Source organism: Manis javanica, chromosome 6, assembly GCF_040802235.1.
Source record: "Manis javanica isolate MJ-LG chromosome 6, MJ_LKY, whole genome shotgun sequence".
In the NCBI taxonomy this organism is placed as follows: Eukaryota; Metazoa; Chordata; class Mammalia; order Pholidota; family Manidae; genus Manis; species Manis javanica.
The window spans coordinates 120,387,248-120,397,553 of record NC_133161.1 but is presented as its reverse complement, the minus strand read 5'-3'; positions in this window follow the sequence as shown (position 1 = coordinate 120,397,553).

Sequence of the window (10,306 nt, the reverse complement as noted above, 5' to 3'; positions counted from 1 at the left end):
TGCTGCATAAAATTTAATCCATGAGAAAACATTTAATTTGCCAGAATCAAATTGCTACTCAGACATGCCTTCTCAATTTAAAATTTTGGGGTGCTTCATTCAGGAATATTGTACCACATATTTTAAAACAAAAAAATTGAAATGCATAGAAAAGTGCATAAAACATACAAATAATTAGTAAGTAAACATTCTGTCACCAAAGTCAAGAAACAGAACACCTCCGACATCCTGTGGCAGGACCCCTCATCAAAGGGAATGACGGCAAGAGGCGTAGGTGGAGACGCTGGGCTGCCACTGGGTCTGTGGCCACCAGGGAGCCTGCGCTCCATCCCTCACCCCCCAAGTACTTAGTGGAGCGCGGAGGATTCCCTTCTGCAAGTCTCCTTTTAGTCAATTATTTCTTCTCACAGTGGTCAACATTACTCTGAATTCCTCTTGAATTACATGAAAAAAGCATCAAATATTTTTCAAGCCTGGGCTTGACTGTTCATCTACCAGACTTACCATGCTTCACAACCTGTTGTATCGCGCCCGCTTCCCGTGGATCGAGTCGACACAATCACAGGAGACCTGCTTCGGTTTCAATCAGCTTTAATTTCTTCTCACAGGCGGTGTTACAGAAAGATTGCAGCTTGCACACAGGAAGTACAAGTTAGAGCTCTTTTAGTTTCGCTCTAATCTCTGGGCGCTACCTCCCTAGCTTCTGGTTCTGCGGGCTTCTCTTTCCTACCACTGACTACCGCTATATATATGTTCCCTACACCAATCAAAGGGGAGAGCATGCGTGACCTTTAACTCTATTGGCGACAGGGCGGAAATCATGCAGTGTGCATGAGCACGGAACTACTTATAAGGTCTCGGCAGAGCGGATGCGTGGGATGTGCCATTACCGGATGTGAGCACCATCTTAGAAGGGTTGGGGTCCAACCTCGGCCGTGGCTCAGACCTCTACTCTCCAAAGGCGGACCTTTGACTTGGAAACCACTTTATCCATCTTTCCCTTCCAATCACCCGGAAGGTGCTAATGGCTGCTAATCAGCCCCTGGTAGGGCTGGTTTTGTCCTTGCTATACATAATGGTCATTCTATGTATAGCAAGTAAGGACCCATAATCTAGACATTCTAGCCCAATTTCTTCATTTTTACCAAAGGTAAAATCGCAGCCAAGATGACAGATGAACTTATTTCCTTGAGGTCACACAGCTAGTTAATAGAGGTCATGACTCCCAGTCCAGGACTTTTCCTATCACAACACATTCATTTGGTTGTTATACTATACATTTCATGGGAAAGTGTCATCTTTGACATCATGGCAAACACCCCAAATATGGTGGAGCTTAAAATTTTAACTATTCAAATATCTTCTAAGTCATCTGGTAACTGGCTGTTGTGTGTTAGCAAAGGCAAAAATTCCAGCTCAATTCATTAAATAGATGCTTTAATTCTGTGTGGTCACAGTTCAACTACATTTGAAGACCTGGTATCTTTATAATCAGTGTCTGGAGTATAACAGGTGTATAGTAAATGTTTATAGAATAAATAGTTATGGACTTGGATCAGCTAATACATGTTTTATGAGACTTTCCTTGATCTTTGCATTAAAATAAAACCTAAAGGCATTCCCTGGATTTTATATTTTATATTTCTGCTTATCTTTAGTGATTCAAAGAGCATTAAATATTACATTGAAATGAATTTTAGTAGCCCTCTTAATATTCACTCTTGGATAGGGAGAAAGTAGTCTTTTTCTGTTCTGTTCTTCTAAATTACAATAATGAAGAAATGAATGAATGAGTGAGATCATGCCCCAGTCCCTTTGGAAGCTTATGCTCACTGGTGGGGATATAGGGAGGTAAATACTCTTAAAACAATGTGACAAATGCTTACAATAACATAACATTACCTATGAGAAGGGAACAGCGAATACTTTCTATGGGAATTGAGGACTGATCCACAGGAGAGTTATGGCTCCACACCACACTGGAGATAATTTAAAATTTAGAGCTAAGCTTCCCTGCTTTTAAAAAACTCTCACCAACTAGATCTCGTGCTTCCTACCCTGGCACTGGCCTTTCCCTATTTATACTTGCTTCCAATCCTAAACTTTTGTTTTATTATTATTTTTAAAATTAGGGACCTCTTAGGAATCTCCAGGTTGTCTCCTTACAATCTCGGGTCTCAGGGCCTCCCTTTCCACCACCAAGCACCTCATCAAGGTATTTTTCTAAACAAAGACAGTTATTTCTCTAGAGGAACTCTGTGCTTACTAGTAGAATAAGAACTAGCTACATCAGATAACGTGAATTGAGAGTATTTGTAGAGGTAGTTCATATTTATGACCATATAGCTTTTGTGATTTAAAAAATGATAAAGAGAAGAGAATAATGTACCTCAGATTGAGTCAATGACTGCAATGGCAAAACATCCCCTCTCTGAGTCAGCTTTTCTCTGATTTCTCTGTACACAGGGCAGCCCCGGGGTTCTGGCTGGACCTTGTCTCTCATTCTCTGAGGCCAATCTGTGGGTCACCACGGGTGGCGTCTTCTCCCAGTTTCCTCGTGTGGTTATGGGCGTGGGAATTTGCTGGCTTAAGTGGAGACTCAGTGCGGAGCCAGTTCCATGGTCAACCAGGGGTCACCGCTTCTTTCAGCCCCTCCCTCCAGTGCACCATCACTACTCTTACCACAGCCTCTTTGGACTCTGAGCTTCCTAATACTTGTTCTTCCTTCACATCAACTCTTAGGATTTTATGTAGGTCACCGGTGTGATCTTGAACCTCCATTAATGGTCTGCAGATCATTTGCATTTTAAGCATATGTCTGTAACTGAGGACAGTCACTTCCATTTCAAGAAATTCCAGACATCAGTGAATAAGTAAGGGTGATTTTGGAGGAGTCTGTCAATGTCTGCTTCTGGGATTTTATCACCTGAAAAGAGTTTTGTCGCTAGTTCCTTGTGTGCTTTTCAAACCTCTCTATTCAGGTACCCCTGGGGGTTCCACAGGTGTGGTTCAAAGTAGTTCACCGTGGTTGGGGAAATTTCTTTGCTATCTTATGTTTCATTTTTTGCCTATTTGGTTACATACTTGCCAAGCCCACCATAGTCTACTGCCAGATTTAGGAACTGATCCATCAGTTTTTCCCAAGAACATAAGCTACAGGACATTAACACATGTTAGATGGAAACACCCTATGGCAAAATAATTATTTGGAAATAATATGTTAAACAAGTTAGCCATTTTACTTATTCCAGGTAGTTTTAGAGTTTTCATTATACAAATGTGTATTTTGAATCTGTTATTTTAGATTTTTTTTTTTTGCATTTCTCAAAACTAGTTGACCAAGGATCCTCCTCTATTATTCAGACAGTTCTAAGATTCTAGGTTCCACTGAAGACGGTTTGGGAAAGGATAAAGGTTTCCTGCTGAGCAGGGCTCTTTTTCTTTGTCTTCACAGGGGAGAGGCTCAGTAAGGCAGAGAAGCAATCATCCCACTTCACTCCGTCAGCAAGCTTCCTTCAGTTCTCCTGTCTTCTTGCCATCTGAAGCCATCAAGTCTTCTCAAAGATTTCCTCAGTATTTTGCCATTTTGACTCCTTATTTTGAATGGCCTTTTCACTAGGACTATCATTTTGCTGATGCAACATCACTGTGATGAGTAGGTGAGAAGATAAGATCATTCCTAGAATTACAACATGGTCCAAAGTTGTTGCATCATTTGCCCACAGTCTAAACCATTATTTTGCCCTTAGGATACAACTGCTATCATTGAGCTGGAGCCATAGCTTTAGATGACTTTTTAAAAAAAGAATGTCACATAGACTAGGGGAATATTGGTGAGGGCAAAGGGCAATGGGGGAGGGGACTTCTCCTAAAACTAGCTGGGAATGCTTCCTAAATTGTTTTGATAATTTATTCTTTGTAGATATCTTTTATTCATCATGATAGCTGTCTCACTTGTCTACAAGACTTCATCTAGGAGAGGAAACCCTTTCCTGATCCCTCATTAAGCTGGATATATTTAGCACCTTTAAGAAGCACATATCTATGTCCTCACAATTATTCCTTTATAAAATGAAAACATTAATTTATCCATTATATGTGCTTGGTCCTAGGAATAAAGGACTGAACAGACATACACTTCAACCTCAAATGTCTTACAGGAGACAGAATGGAGGCATCTTACAGAGTTTGAGCTAAGCAATAGAGTGTAAGTATGTAATGACAGGCTAGAATGGGGAACTTCTTTGTTGCTAAATCTGGAGGACTCTTCTCAGTCCTTATTGAATTTGATCCATCTGAGGCAACTGGCTGACAACTGTCTTCATTCATGAAAGATTCTCTTTCCTGGGATTCTGTAATAATATACTAATAATAAACTCTCCCCACTTTTCTCCTACTCGCTCCCCATTCTCCTGTTTAAAACCCTCCTCTGTTCATCTCTTAGGCCTTGGTGATCCCACGGTTCTGTCTATGGCCTTTTCTTCTTGTTCTATGGATGTTCCTTGGGTGACCTCATATACTCTGCAGTTTCATTCACTGCCCATAGGAGGATCGGTTCCAGGCTTGTCCAGTGGTTAAGTGTAGGAGTTTGAAAACCTTTTCCTTGAATTTTGACTGATTCCTATCAGCTGTGTGACCTCAGTCAAGTATTAACTACTGCAAACCTCATTTTCTTGGGCATAATAATAACTCATGACTTGCTTGCTGTTGGGATAAAGAAAATGTTTATAAAGCACTTACCTCATTCTTTTCTATAAATTTAGTCTAAATCTGTCCCCTACAAATTTGTACTTCCTATTGCCTTCTAGAAATATACATTTGGACATTTCATAGGAACTGCATGTCCTAAACTGAAGTTGTGATCTTTCTCACCAATTCTCTTTTCGTCTGTGGTTTTTATATCAGTGAATGTTACCACAATTCTCATTTGCTTTTGTGGCTCTATAGGCATATGTCGTTCAGGAGACGAGAGTTCTGACTGTGGCTTTCCGATCCTTGGGTAGCAGCTAAGGTAGTAGATTCCTAGGACCGTCGCTCCAGAGAGCAGATTCTTGATTTACTAAGTCCCAGGAAGGAGGTTTTTTTTTGACTGGTCAGTGTTGTGATGTTGTTCTGGAAGTCCTTCCTGAAGGCCTAGCTTTTCTATGGTTTTTGTTAACAGGTAATTCCTTGTATTCCTCCCCTAAAACCAGCTAAGCTAGTTTCTGCCATTCTCATCTGAACCCTAACTGACTCATTATGTCATTGGGTTATTTTAACTGTTAAATGATATAATACACACGGTACATTTAAAACCATGCCTGAAACATAATAAGAGCTCATTAATTGGTCTTTTAATTACCATTAAGTTACAATCATTAATACTGTTGAAATTTGATTGCTTTTGGCTTTTCTGCTCCATGCTATTTATTTTTGTACTTTCTAATATAACCATAATAATAAACATTCTTATAAAGTTTACCATGTATTCAGCTCTGGGCTGAGTGTTTTACATGTTGTTAAACCCTCTAAATAACCCTGTAATAGGTAGTATTAATATCATCCCCTTTTACAGATGAAGACACCAAGGTGCAGAGTGTAAGTAACTTATTAAATATCACACAGCTATTAAGTGGCAGAGAGAGGCAGTTTGTTCCCTTAATCGCTGTGTAGCGCTGCTTCTGTCATGGGATGAAATATTGTTTCATACATTATTTCAAGGTCATTTCCTGTCTCAGCAGGACTGGAAGGTCCTCCAGAGCAGGGATTTGTCTTCCTTTGTGTGTCTGCCCCACTTTGCAGGTCCTCCAAGGACTTTGCTCTTTCGATATTTGCCTTAAAGGAAGCTTTTTAGTTTAAAACAATTTTAGTTTACAGAAAGTTTCCAAAGACAGGACAGAGAGTTACATAATACCTGGCTTTCTCAAATGTTATCATCTTATATAACCAGAATTAATTTTTCAAAATGAAATTAATATTGGAATATCACTATTAACTAATCTACAGACTTTATTTGAATTTCACTAGTTTTTGCACTAATGTCCTTTTCTGTTCTGTAGTCTAGTCTGGCATAATAAATTGCATTTCGTTTCTTTTTTTTAATCAGCAAATAAGCAAGAGAGGAAAGCGAACTATAGAAGCCAATTTGATAATGATATCAAATTTCTCAGGGACTATTTCCATAAGGCATGATGACCTAACTCTAAGTATTACGAATTTGTAACTACTAAGTTCTCCTCCTTAGTTTTCACTGATACCAGTACAATTTTCTGTTCTTTAAATTAGGGCAGTATGATGTACAAAATCCAACATGTAAAAAGAAATGATTTTTTTTTGGCATTTGAATAAGGATAAAATTCAAATTGAATGTGTAATTCTTATAATTACATTGGCCTCCATTCCCCTTAAAAGCGTTGTTATTAGTAATAGTTACTATTTATTGGGTGCCTATTATTATTTAGTACGTGCTTTACATGTGATTTTGCTGTTAGTCATCAATTAATGCTGAAAGATAATCACAGTGGAAGTATATTACTTTTTTGCCTGCTGGGCAACTTTCCCTTTTGTGAAGTACCTCTCTCCAACTTAGGTAACTCTTCAGGGCCTTCACCAGCCCCGGCACCCCTCACCAGGGGTTGGGCACAGTGATTAGTCCAGAAGGGGGCAGGTGACCCCAGAAGTAGCAGTAAGAAGCCTTTTCTGGGTTTGATATCAACAACTGCTGAGACATGGTCTTGTTCTTTTTTGGAAGATGAATTATAAGAATCATGCAACCTTGAAGCATCTGTGGCCATATTGCTACCACATGGAGAAAAGTTGTCTGAAAATAAGAGCTAAGCAGAGGTCTTTAGATTTTCAATCATATAATTTGATTCCTTGACTTTAACTAGAGCTGAAGAGATTCTCACTCAGGGAGCAGGCACCAGAGCCTGTCTCCCCATGGACCCCCAGGGAGGTGTGGACTCTGCTCAGGCAGGTGGAGCAAACTGGGCACAGGCCCACAGGCAGCGGGCACTCAGACTGACATTCAAAGCCTTGTTCGGGCCCTCTGCTGCTAAGTAGGGTCCCACCCTTTCTGCATGACTAAGTCAGAGCCCTCCACACCCCTTCCTGACTGTGTTTATCTCTTTATCCTTTTATTTTCCAAAAGCCACCTTTTAGTTTGCAAATATGGCTCTCCCCAAAAGGGCAAGAAACTCTACCATGTCCCTTTTCTCCCCTGAGGCAGCGCTCCTTAGAGAAACCTGGTCCTGGGGCTCTGTGACTTGAAGTAGGGCTGTCAGGGATGTGAGCATTTGCAGGCACAGGGCTGTGTTCACTTGACACTGGCAAACTGGTCTCCCCAGGCTGCACTGCACCATGCAGGGTATAGCCCTGGGCAGGGAGGCCTGTCTCCCACTAATTCCAGACATTCGTTCCCTGCCCTGGGACACTGTGCCCTAGTGATGGGCCCTGGTTGGGGCCCCACGGCAGGTGAGCCATACCTGCTCCCCTGGTCCATGGGCTCTGTACTCACCTGGGTTGGGCTTCCCTCACAGCCTAGTGCCAGGTAAGATGCCCTCTTCTGGGAGGAACTCCATTGGCATCCCCTTGGTGACTGGCAGATGCCAGACCAATTACATACCAGGAATGGAAGGGAAGAGAGAACGGCTATTTTCTCTCCACCCCTTGCCCAAGACTGACAGGAGGCTCTGCAGTGGTGAACACCTACTGATATGTAAATGCACTAAGGCTACATTGGAGATTCTGAAAATTTAGCCATTTACCCCACAATCTGACCCTCCAGAATTCTCCCCTCACAATCTGCATGCTCCCAGTCCTCTGCAGTGGTCCCTGTGTTTAGAAAGCCAGAGTACTGTAGCCAGACTGATAACATACAATAACAACAGAAATACAGGTAGCAGTAAAATCACAATAATCCTCAAGCCTGAAGACCCAACTGGGTTCAAAATTGTACTCAGATTAAGTCTATAGCTCACCCATTCTGTAAGAGGCCAGACGCTGAACTAACAGGAAGCTCCATGCTGTGGAGCAGCAGCTGCGGCTAGGATGAGGCCCAATCTGCCAGGATAAGGGTGATAAGATACATGTTCCAATGACACCAGCACAGGCAAATCCTGTCCATTAGGTAGGGTGCATGCAAGAGAGTGGTCCTATGATAGCCCAGGGGAAGGAATGGGGTCTCCTCCTGGTTAGCATGCCAGACCTTCACCCCCCTCCCTGTGGGAGTTATGGATGGGTCAGTATGTAGGGCTATGGGAGACACATGCACTGGCCGTAAAGACAAGACAAAATTCCCCTTGAGATGTTCTTACCTCCTGGCCATTTGGGGTACACTACCATGATCTTTGGGGGCCACTCTACTGTTACTACAGGAACATGCAGGAGGTCAGCCTCTAGGCCTTGTTCTCAAGGTGCCAGAAGGACCAATTATCACTGGTCCATGTGTCGAAATGTCCAGAGCCACATCCACTCAACAGAGTCTCCAGGGTTTAGCATGGTCGGTGCTGACAGCAGGATGTTGCTCCTCTAACCATATCCTGGCTTCAGTAACCCCTCCTTGGTTTGCATATGCAGTTGCATAGGGGAGGCAGCAATGAGTGTTAGCATGTTCACAGGGCTCAGCGCCCCCTTCCAGGGCTTCTCATTCAAACACTGTAGGACTGACCAGCCCCAGTCTATTAGTACCTGACTTCAGGCCAGATTTTAACAAACCATGTTCCTCTCTATCATGCCTGCCCTGGTAGGCTTACATGGTACATAAAATTTTCACTTTATTCCTATTTGCTGCACCCAATCTTGTAATGTATGTCCAGTAAAGTGGGTGTCTTGATTACTCTCAATCGCCTGAAGCCAGCCAAAGACTGCAAAAAGACACTCTGAGCCACTTTTAGTGGTTTGCTGATCTGCATGATGTGCAGGAAAAGCAACCAACAGTCCAGTTGCTGTGTCCACACAAGTCATGGCATACCGATATCCTTCTGATGTGGGCAGAAGCCCAATATAGTCTGTCTGCCAACTGACAAGGAGTACCAGCCCCTTTACTATTGTCCCATGTTGCTGTGGGACTCAGCGTAAGTCCCTATTAGAGTACACACATACAAGGCACTCTTTCTGGGCTCTGCTGCTGACTTCTGTGCAGGTCAGATGTAAGCCCCACCGATGGGCTACAGCCCACATGGTCTTTTGTCCTGTGTGCAACAAACACTGATGCAACTCCATTGGCCGTAATTGCCTTATTCCCAAAGGGATCTGGGCTTTCCTCACTCTAATTGCCTTACCCCCATATCCATCTATCACAGCAGGGGTCGCAGGAAACCACCCGAGGTTGCCCGAAATCAGGGAACATGCAGCTCCTGTGTCCGCCAGTGCTGGGGACCAGTGAATTGCTAATTCTACCTGTGGCCTCTGGTCCCCACCACATCCCCCAAGGTGGGGGGCTTGTCTCCCCCCTCAGTTAAATCACTATGTCCAGTTGCCTTCCTGTGGGGGCAGAGGCCCAGCTGAGGTCTTAGTACTCTATCCCAGGAAGTCCTGAAGACACGCAGGCTGGACATGGGGCCTTGCCTCTGGCTTCCGTGTCCTGGACTCAGCAGCTGGAATCACTGCTCTGGCTTTAATTGCTTCCACAGCTCTAGCAAGGTTCTACTGGGCTGTCCATCAAGTTTGTCTTTCACTGACCCCACTATTATCAAATCAGCCCACATCTGCGTCCTGGAGACCTTCACGGGGCCCTTTGAACCTCTTCTTTCAGTCACAAACTGTATTTCCATCTATGCTCTTATTATTTCAACTTCCTGCAGATCTGCTATAATATGAGTCACCTCACTTATGGGTTGTCATATGTTGGAGGCAAGAATGGTCACCAGGGACCCAAAGAGGGGTGGGGGAGCTGTATGGAGCACCAGATATTTCATTCCCATGGTGAACGACTCCTCATCGGGGCCCTGGGGGTCCGTATTACAGATGATGTTGCTAATGTCCCGTTCCCATAGAACCCACTGGAGCTCTGCATACATTTTCTAACTAAGGGGGAAGTTGGGTAAATCACCCTGATTAGGCCAGACTGCCCTAAGGGTTGCAGTCAGCCAATCAAAAAGCGTATGATTCCCTAGGGTCTGATAGGGTCTGATGGGCATTTTGTATCCTCTGCCAAACAGAGGGTCATCAGGGAAGCCAGTTTATCCATTTCCTACCCATGCAGAACAAAGTCGTCTACTCCTAAATCTCAAAGGCACAAAAGCTGTGTATGCAGAGGCTCTGAGTGCTTCTGTCAAAACCAGGTGCTGGAATCCACGAGCTCACCTGGGTGATGGGGTGGGACACG